Source organism: Symphalangus syndactylus, chromosome 9 (genome assembly GCF_028878055.3).
Source record: "Symphalangus syndactylus isolate Jambi chromosome 9, NHGRI_mSymSyn1-v2.1_pri, whole genome shotgun sequence".
NCBI lineage: Eukaryota > Metazoa > Chordata > Mammalia > Primates > Hylobatidae > Symphalangus > Symphalangus syndactylus.
Genome location: NC_072431.2, coordinates 39,561,615 through 39,576,609, shown reverse-complemented (window position 1 = coordinate 39,576,609; position 14,995 = coordinate 39,561,615). Strand labels below are relative to the sequence as shown.

The 14,995-nt window shown below is 37.2% G+C and overlaps 1 protein-coding gene across 10 annotated transcripts in view; it reads left to right on the top strand.

The window, feature by feature from the left end:
- Positions 1 to 14,995, top strand: part of SLC4A10 (solute carrier family 4 member 10) — a 448,737-nt gene that overhangs the window by 188,726 nt on the left and 245,016 nt on the right. The gene's annotated exons all lie outside the window — the stretch shown is intronic.

Genomic DNA, 14,995 nt, shown 5'->3' with positions numbered 1-14,995 from the left:
TTAATTATTGTAATATACTTGCTTGTACAATTATGATTAGGGGTAATACCTTATACTCATAAAATTGTTTCTACTTTTATAAAAGATGTTGGGCAGGTTAGAGGGAAGTGGGAGAGAGAAAGCTTGATCTTTGTTTTTCTCTTATATACTTGCTTCAAGAAGCTGACACTTGATGAAGATTTATGATATAGGAAATAAAATTGAGTGACACTCAAAAACTCTTGATAATTTATACAAACAATCATCATTACTCAAAGTGGTTTGAAAATCCAGGGGAAAATGCCTTAATTTAGTTCCCATTTGCACTTTTACTGATGGTGCCCAAGTTTTAGTCTTAGGATGTTGTATTAGTCCATTTTCATGCTGCTGACAAAGACATACCTGGACTAGACAATTTACCAAAAAAAGAGAGAGGTTTAATTGGACTTACAGTACCACATGGCTGGGGAAGCCTCACAATCATGGTGGAAGGCAAGGAGAAGCAAGTCATGTCTTACGTGGATGGCAGCAGGCAAAGAGAGCTTGTGCGGGAAAACTCCCTCTTATAATAACTATCAGATGGCATGAGACTTACTCACTATCATGAGAAATGTACAGGAAAGACCTGGCCTCATTATTCAATTAACTCGCGCTGGGACCCTCCCACAACACATGGAAATTCAAGATGAGATTTGGGTGAGGACACAGCCGAACCATATCGTTCCACCCTTGGGCCCTCCCAAATCTCATGTCCTCACATTTCAAAACCAATCATGCCTTCCCAACAGTCCTCCAAGGTCTTAACTTATTTCAGCTTTAACTCAGAAGTCTATAGTCCAAAGTCTCATCTGAGATAAGGCAAGTCCCTTCCACCTGTGAGCCTGTAAAATCAAAAGCAAGCTAGTTACTTCCTACGACTGGGGTAAAGGCATTAGATAATTACAGCCATTCCAAATGGGAGATATTGGCCAAAACAAAGGGGCTACAGGCCAAAATCCAGCAAGGCAATCAAATCTTAAAGCTCCGAAATGATCTCCTTTGACTCCATGTCTCACATGCAGGTCATGCTGATGAAAGAAGTGGGTTCTTATGGTCTTGGGCTGCTCCACCCTCATGGCTTTACAGGATATAGCACCCCTCCTGGCTGCTTTCATGGGCTGGCGTTGAGTGTCTATCGCTTTTCCAGACATACTATTCAAGCTGTCAGTGGATCTTCCATTCTGTGGTCAGGAGGACAATGGCCCTTTTCTCACAGCTCCACTAGGTGGTGTCCCAGTAGGGACTCTTTGGGGGCTGTAACCCCACATTTCCCTCTGCACTGCCCTAGCAGAGGTTCTCCATGAGGGCCCTGCCCCTGAAGCAAATTTCTGCCTGGGCATCCAGGCATTTCCATACATCCTCTGAATTCTAGGCAGAGGTTCCTAAACCCCAGTTCTTGACTTCTGTGCACCCGCAGGCTCAACACCACATGGAAGCTGCCAATGCTTCCAGCTTGCACCCTCTGAAGCCACAGCCTGAGCTCTACATTTGTCCCTTTCAGCTATGGCTGGAGCAGCTAAAACACAGGGCACCAAATCCCTAGGCTGCACACAGCATGGGTACCCTAAGCCTGGCTGAGAAAACCACTTTTTCTTCCTGGGCCTCTGGGTCTGTGATGGCAGGGGCTACCATAAACACCTTTGACATGCCCTGGAGACATTTTCCCCTGTTGTCTTGGGGATTAACATTTGGCTCCTCATTACTTATGCAAATTTCTGCATTTGGCTTGAATTTCTCCTAAGAAAATGGAAATATCTTTTCTACTGCATTATCAGGCTGCAAATTTTACGAACTTTTATCCTCTGCTTCCCTTATAAAACTGAATACCTTTAACAGCACCCAAGTCACTTCTTGAATGCTTTGCTGCTTAGAAATTTCTTCTGCCAGATACCCTAAATCATCTCTCTCAAGTTCAAAGTTTCACAAATCTCTAGCACAGGGGTAAAACACCGCCAGTCTCTTTGCTAAAACATAACAAGGGTCACCTTTGCTCCAGTTCCCAACAAGTTCCTCATCTCCACCTGAGACCACCTGAGACTGCCTGGACCTTATTGTCTGTATCATTATCAAGCTTTCAGTCAAAGCCATTCAACAAGTCACTAGGAAGTTCCAAACTTTCCCACATTTTCCTGTCCTCTTCTGACCCCTCCAAACTGTTCCAACTTCTGCCTGTTACCCAGTTCCAAAGTCACTTCCACATTTTCAGGTATCTTTTCAGCAGCACTCCACTCTACTGGTATCCATTTACTATATTAGTATGTTTTCATGCTGCTGATAAAAACATACCTGAGACTAGGCAATTTACAAAAGAAAGAGGTTTAATTGGACTTACAGTTCCATGTGACTGGGGAAGCCTCACAATCATAGTGGAAAGCAAGGAGGAGCAAGTCAAATCTTACATGGATGACAGAAGGTAAAGAGATCTTGTGCAGGAAACCCCCCTCTTAAAATAACCATCAGATCTCATGAGACTTACTCACAATCATGAGAACAGCACAGGAAAGACCTGCCCCCATGATTCAATTACCTCCCACCAGGTCCTTCCCACAACAGGTGACAATTCAAGATGTGATTTGGGTGGGGACACAACCAAACCATATCAAATGTGAACATTTTACTATTGTGAATGCTCTCTCTTTGAAAGTATATTCACTGGTCTATATCTCTGTTTTGGTACCAGTACCATGAGGTTTTGGTTACTGTAGCCTTGTAGTACAGTTTGAAGTCAGGTAGCGTGATGCCTCCAGCTTTGTTCTTTTGGCTTAGGATTCACTTGGCAATGTGGGCTCTTTTTTGGTTCCATATGAACTTTAAAGTAGTTTTTTCCAATTCTGTGAAGAAAGTCATTGGTAGCTTGATGGGGATGGCATTGAATCTATAAATTACCTTGGGCAGTATGGCCATTTTCACGATATTGATTCTTCCAACTCATGAGCATGGAATGTTCTTCCATTTGTTTGTATCCTCTTTTATTTCATTGAGCAGTGGTTTGTAGTTCTCCTTGAAGAGGTCCTTCACATCCCTTGTAAGTTGGATTCCTAGGCATTTTACTCTCTTTGAAGCAACTGTGAATGAGAGTTCACTCATGATTTGGCTCTGTTTGTCTGTTATTGGTGTATAAGAATGCTTGTGATTTTTGCACATTGATTTTGTATCCTGAGACTTTGCTGAAGTTGCTTATCAGCTTAAGGAGATTTTGGGCTGATACAATGGGGTTTTCTAGATATAAAATCATGTCATCTGCAAACAGGGACAATTTGACTTCCTCTTTTCGTAATTGAATACCCTTTATTTCTTTCTCCTACCTGATTGTCCTGACCAGAACTTCCAACAGTATGTTGAATAGGAGTGGTGAGAGAGGGCATCCCTGTCTTGTGCCACTTTTCAAAGGGAATGCTTCCAGTTTTTGCCCATTCAGTATGATATTGGCTGTGGGTTTGTCATAAATAGCTGTTATTATTTTGAGATACGTCCCATCAATACCTAATTTATTGAGAGTTTTTAGCATGAAGGGCTGTTAAATTTTGTCAAAGGCCTTTTCTGCATCTATTGAGATAATCATGTGGTTTTTGTCATTTGTTCTGTTTATATGCTGGATTACATTTATTGATTTGCATATGTTGAACCAGCCTTGCATTCCCGGGATGAAGCCCACTTGATCATGGTGGATAAGCTTTTTGATATGCAGCTGGATTCAGTTTGTCAGTATTTTATTGAGGATTTTTGCATCGATGTTCATCAGGGACATTGGTCTAAAATTCTCTTTTTTTGTTGTGTCTCTGCCAGGCTTTGGTATCAGGATGATGCTGGCCTCATAAAATGAGTTAGGGAGGATTCCCTCTTTTTCTATTAATTGGAATAGTTTCAGAAGGAATGGTACCAGCTCCTCCTTGTACCTATGGTAGAATTCGGCTGTGAATCTGTCTGGTCCTGGAATTTTTTTGGTTGGTAAGCTATTAATTATTGCCTCAATTTCAGAGCCTGTTATTGGTCTGTTCAGAGATTCAACTTCTTCCTGGTTTAGTCTTGGGAGAGTGTATGTGTCCAGGAATTTATCCATTTCTTCCAGATTTTCTAGTTTATTTGCATAGAGGTGTTTATAGTATTCTCTAATGGTAGTTTGTTTTTCTGTGGGATCAGTGGTGATGTCCCCTTTATCATTTTTTATTGCATCTATTTGATTCTTCTCTCTTTTCTTCTTTATTAGTCTTGCTAGTGGTCTATCAATTTTGTTGATCTTTACAAAAAAACCAGCTCCTGGATTCATTGATTTTTTTGAAGGGTTTTTTATGTCTCTATTTCCTTCAGTTCTGCTCTGATCTTAGTTATTTCTTGCCTTCTGCTAGCTTTTGAATGTGTTTGCTCTTGCTTCTCTAGTTCTTTCAGTTGTGATGTTAGGGTGTCAATTTTAGATCTTTCCTGCTTTCTCTTGTGGGCATTTAGTGATATAAATTTCCATCGACACACTGCTTTGAATGTGTCCCAGAGATTCTGGTGTGTTGTGTCTCTGTTCTCATTGATTTCAAGGAATATCTTTATTTCCGCCTTCATTTAGTTATGTACTCAGTAGTCATTCAGGAGCAGGTTGTTCAGTTTCCACGTAGTTGAGCGGTTTTGAGTGAGTTTCTTAATCCTGAGTTCTAGTTTGATTGCACTGTGGTCTGAGAGACAGTTTGTTATAATTTCTGTTCTTTTACATTTGCTGAGGAGTGCTTTACTTCCAACTATGTGGTCAATTTTGGAATAAGTGCAGTGTGGTGCTGAGAAGAATATATATTCTGTTGATTTGGGGTGGAGAGTTCTGTAGATGTCTATTAGGTCTGCTTGGTGCAGAGCTAAGTTCAATTCCTGGATATCCTTGTTAACTTTCTGTCTTGTCGGTCTGTCTAATGTTGACAATGGGGTGTTAAAGTCTCCCATTATTATTGTGTGGGAGTCTAAGTCTCTTTGTAGGTCTCTAAGGACTTGCTTTATGAATCTGGGTGCTCCTGTTTTGGGTACATATATATTTAGGATAGTTAGCTCTTCTTGTTGAATTGATCCCTTTACCATTATGTAATGGCCTTCTTTGTCTCTTTTGATCTTTGTTGGTTTAAAGTCTGTTTTATCAGAGACTAGGGTTGCAACCCCTGCCTTTTTTTGTTTTCCATTTGCTTGATAGATCTTCCTCCATCCCTTTATTTTGAGCCTATGTGTGTCTCTGCACATGAGATGGGTTTCCTGAATACAGCACACTGATGGGTCTTGACTCTTTATCCAATCTGCCAGTCTGTGCCTTTTAATTGGAGCATTTAGCCCATTTACATTTAAGGGTAATATTGTTATGTGTGAATTTGATCCTGTCATTATGATGTTAGCTGGTTATTTTGCTCGTTAGTTGATGCAGTTTCTTCCCAGCCTCCATGGTCTTTATAATTTGGCATGTTTTTGAAGCGGCTGGTACTGGTTGTTCCTTTCCATGTTTAGTGCTTCCTTCAGGAGCTCTTTTAGGGCAGGCCTGGTGGTGACAAAATCTCTCAGCATTTGTTTGTCTGTAAAGTATTTTATTTCTCCTTCACTATGAAGCTTAGTTTGGCTGGATATGAAATTCTGGGTTAAAAATTCTTTTCTTTAAGAATGTTGAATATTGGCCCCCACTCTCTTCTGGCTTGTAGAGTTTCTGCCGAGAGATCCGCTGTTAGTCTGATGGGCTTCCCTTTGTGGGTAACCCGACCTTTCTCTCTGGCTGCCCTTAACATTTTTTCCTTCATTTCAACTTTGGTGAATCTGACAATTATGTGTCTTGGAGTTGCTCTTCTCAAGGAGTATCTTTGTGGTATTCTTTGTATATCCTGAATTTGAATGTTGGCCTGCCTTGCTAGATTGGAGAAGTTCTCCTGGATAATATCGTGAAGAGTGTTTTCCAACTTGGTTCCATTCTCCACGTCACTTTCAGGTACAGCAATCAGACGTAGGTTTGGTCTTTTCACATAGTCCCATATTTCTTGGAGGCTTTGTTTGTTTCTTTTTATTCTTTTTTCTCTAAACTTCTCACTTCATTTCTTTCATTTGATCTTCCTTCACTGATACCCTTTCTTCCAGTTGATCAAATTGGCTACTGAGGCTTGTGCATTCATCATGTAGTTCTTGTGCAGTGGTTTTCAGCTCCATCAGGTCCTTTAAGGACTTCTCTGCATTGGTTATTCTAGTTAGCCATTCATCTAATCTTTTTTCAAGGTTTTTAACTTCTTTGCCATGGATTCGAACTTCCTCCTTTAGCTCAGAGTAGTTTGATGGTCTGAATCTTTCTTCTCTCAACTTGTCAAAGTCATTCTCTGTCCAGCTTTGTTCCGTTGCTGGTGAGGAGCTGCATTCCTTTGGAGGAGGAGAGGCACTCTGATTTTTAGAATATCCAGTTTTTCTGCTCTGTAGACCAATGAAACAGAACAGAGCCCTCAGAAATAATGCCACATATCTACAACTATCTGATTTTTGACAAACCTGACCAAAACAAGAAATGGCGAAAGGATTCCCTATTTAATAAATGGTGCTGGGAAAACTGGCTAGCCACATGGAGAAAGCTGAAACTGGATCCCTTCCTTACACCTTATACAAAAATTAATTCAGGATGGATTAAAGACTTACATGTTAGACCTAACACCATAAAAACCCTAGAAGAAAACCTAGGCAATACCATTCAGGACATAGGCATGGGCAAGGACTTCATGTCTAAAACACCAAAAGCAATGGCAACAAAAGCCAAAATTGACAAATGGGATCTAGTTAAACTAAAGAGCTTCTGCGCAGCAAAAGAAACTACCATCAGAGTGAACAGGCAACCTACAAAATGGGAGAAAATTTTTACAATCGACTTATCTGACAAAGGGCTAATATCCAGAATCTACAATGAACTCAAACAAATTTACAAGAAAAAAACAAACAACCCCATCAACAACTGGGCGAAGGATGTGAACAGACACTTCTCAAAAGAAGACATTTATGCAGCCGACAGACACATGAAAAAATGCTCGTCATCACTGGCCATCAGAGAAATGCAAATCAAAACCATAATGAAATACCATCTCACACCAGTTAGAATGGTAATCATTAAAAAGTCAGGAAACAACAGGTGCTGGAGAGGATGTGGAGAAATAGGAACACTTTTACACTGTTGGTGGGACCGTAAACTAGTTCAGCCATTGTGGAATTTGGTGTGGCAATTCCTCAGGGATCTAGAACTAGAAATACCATTTGACCCAGCCATCCCATTACTGGGTATATACCCAAAGGATTATAAATCATGCTGCTATAAAGACACATGCACATGTATGTTTATTGCGGCACTATTCACCATAGCAAAGACTTGGAACCAACCTAAATTTCCAACAACGATAGACTGGATTAAGAAAATGTGGCACATATACACCATAGAATACTATGCAGCCATAAAAAATGATGAATTCATGTCCTTTGTAGGGACATGGATGAAGCTGGAAACCATCATTCTCAGCAAAATATCACAAGGACAAAAAACCAAACACTGCATGTTTGCACTCATAGGTGGGAATTGAACAATGAGAACATATGGACACAGGAAGGGGAACACCACACACTGGGCCTGTTGTGGGGTGGTGGGAGGGGGGAGGGATAGCATTAGGAGATATACCTAATGTTAAACGATGAGTTAATGGGTGCAGCACACCAACATGGCACATGTATATATATGTAACAAACCTGCACATTGTGCACATGTACCCTAAAACTTAAAAGTATAATAAAAAAAAGTATATTCACAATACCACAGTAAGTGTTTTTGTAGTTGTTAAAAGGTTCTGAGTGGCATGAGAGCCCATGTACATGACATAACTGAGAACATGGCCTTCAGTTCCTTGACCATCCCATCTCTCGTGACCTTCTCTGTCATTGCACTTAGTTCACCTTCTCATCCCTATTCACTCCATCCCTGAAGTCACTAATTCATTTATCTTTCTCTCTGACCACAGCTTCACTCCTTTCTTGCTGTGCAGCTACTTAACCTCTCTACTTTTCTTCTATCCATAAGTTTGTCTTTATTTGTTTATCCTACTCTGATTGCACAGCATGCAGTTTTAGGAATACTTTAGCATTACTAGTATTCCATTAGTATTACTTGTAGTCTATTTAGTAATACTAGTATTCTAAATATCTTAGGTTCTAAGTTTTAGTTTTATTTATACCTTTACTGCCTCTTTTATTTTCATTTTTAATAGGAAACAGCATTTTATTTGAAAGGTTTTTAATAGATTTCTTAAAGATATAAATAATTGAATTAAACTTCGTTTATATTACTTGTATGAATTAATTTACATTTTGCTCACATTAGTGAAAAATAATTTAGCTAGGTATGCAATTCCAAATTGACAAGTATTTTAACTCAGAACTTTGAACATAATATCTATTTATTTATCAATTTCATGAAGGTGTTAAGAAAGGAGATAAAAATCTATTGCTGCTCTATAGTTAATTTGGATTTTATATTTTTATGAGTTTAAATCATTTCCTTTGTTTTAGTATTTAGCTTTACATTTATTATGATATTTTCAGACACACATATATGCCTTTTATGCTTTTCTTGGTTGATATTTACTGATAATGTGTATTATTAGTTCTTTAAAATGCTTAAACGTCCTATTTTCTATTATTTTCTCTCCCATTTATTTAAATTCTTTTTTCAAATATTCATTAGGCATATTCCTTTCAATTTCATTTTCAATTTATTTTGATCCCTCTTTTATATTTTTTCATCATTTTCTGCTTGTTCTGACATTGAAGTGTTTATTTTAGCTAATTCATTTATTCATATTTTAGCTCATAGTTTTTGCCTTGCTCATATCCCTCTACTTTCTTTAAACATTTTGACTACATATGTCTTTCATTTCTTTTACTTTGGATTCAGGGGGTACGTGTGCATGTTTATTACATAAGTATGTTGTGTGATGCTGAGGTTTGGGATATGGATGGTCCTATCACCCAGGTAGTGAGCACAGAGTATAGTTTTATAACCCTTGTTTCCCACCCTCCTTCCCAGCTCTGCTGATTCCCAGTGCCTGTTGTTCCCATCTTTATGTCCATAAGTACCCAATGTTTAGCTCCCACTTATGAGTGAGAACATGCAGTATTTGGTTTTCTGTTCCTGAGTTAGTTTTTTTAGGATAGTGGCCTCCAGCTGCATTTGTGTTACTGCAAAAGGATATGATGTCATTCTTTTTATGGCCGCATAGTATTCCGTGGTATATATGTACCACATTTTCTTCATCCACTTTACCGTAATGGAACCTAGTTGATTCCATGTCTTTGCTATGGTGAATAGCACTGCAGTGAACATACAAGTACATGCATCTTTTTGGTGGAATTATTCATTTTTCTTTGAGTATATACCTAGTAATGGAATTGCTGGGTTGAATGGTGGTTCTAAGTTCTTTGAGAAATCTCCAAACTGCTTTCCACAGTGGCTGAACCAATTTATATTCCCACCAACAGTGTGTAAGCATTCCGTTTTCTCTGCAGCCTTGTCAGCATCTGTTATTTTTTGACTTTTTAATATTCACCATTCTGACTGGTGTGACATGGTATCTCATTGTGGTTTTGACTTGCATTTCGTTTGTTGACTGCTTGTATGTTTTCTTTTGAGAAGTGTCTGTTCATGTCCTTTGCCCATTTTTAGTAGAATTATTTGTTTTTTGCTTGTTGATTTGTTTAAATTTTGCTTGCAGATTCTGGGTATCAGACATTTTTTTGAATGCACAGTTTGCAAATATTTTCTCCCATTCTGTAAGCTCTCTGTTTAGACTATTGAGATTTGCTGTGCAGAGGCTCTTTAGTTTAATTAGGTCCCACTTGTCAATTTTTGTTTTTGTTGTAATTGCTTTTGGAGACTTAGCCATGTATTCTTTGTCAAAGTTAATGTTGGGAAGGGTATTTCCTAGCTTTCTTCTAGAATTATTATAACTTAAGGTCTTACATTTAACTCTTTCATCCAACTTGAGTTAATTTTTGTATATGGTGAAAAGTAGGGATCCAGTTTCATTATTTTGCATATGGCTTGACAGTTATCCCAGCACCATTTATTTAATAGGGAGTCCTTTATTAGTTATTTTTGGTGACATTGTTGAAGATCAGATGGTTGTAGGTGTTTGACTTTATTTCTGGATTCTCTATTCTATTCCATTAGTGTATGTGTCTGTTATTTGTACCAGTACAATGCTGTTTGGGTTAATGTAGCCATAGAGTACAGTTTGAACTCAGGTAATATGATACCTCTGACTTTGTTCTTTTTGCTTAGAATTGCTTTGGCTATTTGAGATCTTTTTTGATTCCATATTAATTTTAGAATAGCTTTTCTAATTCTGTGAAAAACAACATTGGTGTTTTGATAGAGATAGTATTGAATTCTGTAAATTGCTTTGGGCAGTATGACCATTTTAATGATATTGATTCTTCCTATTCATGAGCGTGGAACATTTTTACATTTATTTGTGTTGTCTCTGATTTCTTTCAGCAGTGTTTTGTAGTTCTCCTTGTAGAGATCTTTCACCTCTTTGGTTAGATGTATTACATTTTTGTGTGTGCCTATTGTAAATGGGATTGAGTTTTTGACTTGGCTGTCTGATACAATGTTATTGCTGTATAGAAATACTATTGATTTTTGTACATTGATTTTGTATTCTGAAACTTTACTGAAATTGTAAATTCTAGTCACCTTTTGGTGGAGTCTTTAGGGTTTTCTATTTATAGAATTATAATCATCAGCAAAGAGAGATCGTTTAACTTCCTCTCTTCTTATTTGAATGCCTTTTATTTCTTTCTCTTGCCTGTTTGCTCTGGCTAGATCTTCCTATACTATGTTAAATAGGAGTGGTAAGAGTAGGCATCACTTTCTTGTTCTGGTTCTCAAGGGGAATAGTTATAGCTTTTGCCCATTCAGTATGATTTTAGCTGTGTGTTTTTCATAGATGGCTCTTATTGTTTTGATGTATGTTTCCTCAATGACTAGCCTGTTGAGGGTATTTTATCATGAAGAGATTTGGGATTCTCTTGAAGGCCTTTTCTGTATCTATCAAGATAACCATATGGTTTTGATTTTGATTCTGTTTATGTGGTGAATCATATCTATTGAATTGTGTATGTCAAACCAACCTTGCATTCCAGAAATGAAGCCCACGTTATCATAGTGAATTAGCTTTCTGATGTGCTGCTGAATTCAGTTTGCTAGTATTTTGTTGAGGATTTTGTGTCTATGTTCATCAGGGAGTTTAGCCTGAAGTTTTCTGTTTTTGTGTCTCTGCCAGATTTTGGTATAAGGATGATGCTGGCTTTGTATAATATGTTAGTGAGAAGCCTCCCCTCATCCTCAATTTTTTGGAAGATTTTAGTAGGATTGGTACCTGTTCTTCTTTGTACCTCTAGTAGAATTCAGCTGTGAATCCATCTGGTTCAGGGCTTTTTGCGGTTGGTAAGTTTTTTTTTAAATTACTGATTCAATTTCAGAACTTGTTATTGGCTTATTCATGTTTTCACATTATCCCTTGTTCAGTCTTGGTTGTTTTTGTGTTTCCAGGAACTTATCCATTTCCTCTAGATTTTCTAACTTGTTTGCATAGAAGTGTTCATAATAGTCTCTGAATATCTTTTGTATTTCTGTGGGATTGGGTGTAATGTCATTTGTCATTTTTGATTGTGCTTATTTGGGTCTTCTCTTTTTTTGTTAATCTAACTAGTAGTCTATCAATCCTGTTTACTCTTTCAAAAAACAAACTCTTTGTTTCATTTATCTTTTGTATGGACTTTTGCATCTCAATTTCTTTCAGTTGTTCTCTGATTTTAGTAATTTCTTTTCTTCTGCTAGCTTTTAAAGCCATACTTACGTTGGGGTTCCTCCATTTTTCCATTTTCTCCTTGCCTCCACAAGCAGATATACTCTGCTGGAAATAATCATTCAACAAGGCAGATTGTAACCATTATAAATTTATGATTCAAGGAGACCTTCAACATCTCCTCCTAATTTCATTGTGTATCTTTGACATTTGAAATAATTATTTTTCAACTTTCTTTACCTTCTTCATCATTCTCCAACATCCTCTCTTTTCACCATTACTTAATAGTAATCTTGCTTTCTGCTTCAGAGGGAAAACATATAATCAGAAAGAACTCACTTTACTTTCTTCCTATTAAAAAGTTACAGCTGCAACCTTTCTTCCTATTAAACAGTTAAAACTGCAAGAAAATAAGGAAGTTTTCTTTTCCTTTATGTTTATTTTCTATTCCCTCTCACCACTCTGGAAACGTATGCCATTTCTAATTTAATTGACGTCTTCCTCTTCGAATGAACTGTTCTTATCATCTTTTAAACATGATAGAGTCTCCACCATTTTAAGCAGTTCCCCAACCTCCTGCAAACCCACTTTTAGTCATTCAGATATGTAAGTCAACTGCATATAAATGTTCAGGGTTACAATTTTACTTTTAAATATCTCTCTATATTGCTTTATTTGCTTTATTCAATATCTGGCTTCAGTATATATTGCAGATAAGTCTATAGTCTTTCTATTTTTATTTTATTTTTTAGGTTTATGTATTTTAATCCTGAATGTTTATAGACATTTTTCTGTGACCCTTAATGAAGAAAATTGCTAAGATTGACCTAATGGTAGGTGTATTAAAAAGCTTTCCCATCCTGCATACACTAATAGTTTTCCACCTAGGGAACATTTTCCTATTATATTTTATTGTGTTGCATTTACTTTGATCTCTTTGTGAAGACTTTCTTGGCTCGTATCCCTCTACTTTCTTTAAACATTTTAACTACATATATCTTTCATTTTTTTAACTTTGAATTTGGGGGTACATGTGCAGTTTTGTTACATGAGTATGTTGCATGATGCTGAGGTTTGGGGTATGGATGGTCCTATCACCCAGGTAGTGAGCACAGAGTGTAGTTAGTTTTACAACCCTTGTTCCCTACCCTCCTTCCCAGCTCTGGTGAGTCCCAGTGCCTATTTTTCCCATCTTTATGTCCATGAGTACCCAATGTTTAGCTCCCATTTGTGAGTGACAACATGCAGTATTTGGTTTTCTGTTCCTGAGTTAATTTGCTTAGGATAATGGCCTCCAGCTGCATTAATGTTACTGCAAAAGGATATGATGTCATTCTTTTTATGGCTGCATAGTATTCCATGGTGTATATGTACCACATTTTCTTTATCTACCTCACCCTAATGGCACCTAGTTGATTCCATGTCTTTGCTATGGTGAATAGCACTAAGATGAACATACAAGTACACGTCAGATTTCTGATTTCTGCTCTGTATCCTTTTCCTCTGTAGTTTAATGTTAGTCTTTTATATTACCATTTGATTATCTGCAGTATAAATTCTGCATTTTCCCACTTTTATTATGAGTTTTGATTTTGCTGTTGCATTTTTAGTTTTCATGAATTTCTTTCTTATTTCATCCTATTTTCTTTACATTTTAGCCTGTCCTTTCCTGAATACTTTTTATTTTTTTTCTGCTTGGTAGAGTGTATCCCCAGTGATTTCTGGACATTTTCATTTTATCCTAAAGTAGATATTTTCAGAGCTATGATTTTCCTTTTAATGGTCAGATTATTTTTACTCTCCACTGATTTTTAGTATTTTTTATGGACTCCTAGGTTTTTTCCTTTTTTTTTTCTCATTTTTAAACAAGGCAAGGTAGATTCCTGCTATATCTACCCAGCTATATCCTAAGATTGCTTAATGAGGCTGCTGTCAGTATGCTCCATATTTCCAACAGTATGTATAATAAGCATCACACTTATCCAAATGCCCTGTACTTCTGTCAGGGGCAGCATGGTTGTTGGTGGCAGAGTATGTAAAGAAAAGTACTCCAAGTATCTTGCACCACCATGATAAAAGGATGGTTTTCCGTAAGAATGGGCAGATGGGCTGAGAGTGTAGGATGTACTAAGTATCTTCCGCATTTTCAGATGTTTTCTCTTTCATTAGGGGAAGTCTTAGAGTGTAAAAAAGTGACAATTTGGCGTATTTTTCTCATTCAAGTTCCATCTGCTTATAGTTAGCAGTGATGCCCTCTTAGACTCTAGGAATGGATTATCTGTAGGGCTATGCTCTAATGATGAGTTTTCATCATTTTCTAGTATTTGAGAAAATATATTTATATCATCTTACAAATATTTTGTGGGCCACTATTTTTGGATGCCACCTACCTTTTTACTTCTTCAATCATCTGAGTATCTTTACTGACATTTAGACCTAAATGTGGCTTATCAGTGACAAATGTTTGGCTCTTGGTGGTTTCTAAGCAGTGAAACTTTCTAGATTTCACTTTTTTCAGTTTCTCTAGTACTAATCATCTGCCTTCATCCTTCTTCCACACTCAGTTTATTTGCTGTAATAAGTATTCAGTCACACACAGAGACTTCAACCAAACCCTAAATACCATCCTATCTGATTTGGGTTTTGATATTCTGCATAGCAAGAATATATGATATTTCCATGCTGAAGGCATTAAGAAAATTTCCGCCTACTTAAGAAATAGTTATTTTACTTGGAAGCATTCCAAAGAAAATATTTTGAAGATATTTCTGCGGGTGCCTCAAAATTCTTTGGAATTCATCTTCCAAAGAAGTATAGGATAGAGGAGAATTTAAGAGAGTATCAGATCTCTCTGCTATGAAGCTAGATATATGTTGTAAATTGCAGTATGAATCTGTGAAGTAATGGAAACATTTGGGCCCAAATTATGAAGCAAGCATCAATTTAACAAAATGATTTTTGGGAAAATGTTTGAATTTGGGCACTCTTAAAAAGTTTTATTACTCCAATGTATAAGCAACATCAGCAGACTCCTACTTTATCATAAGACCCAATCATAGAATTCAGTGTTGTTAAAACATCCTAGTTGCATTAGTGTTGCATTCAGGTAAAAGAATAGACCTTTAATATAGATGGAAGAGTTTATG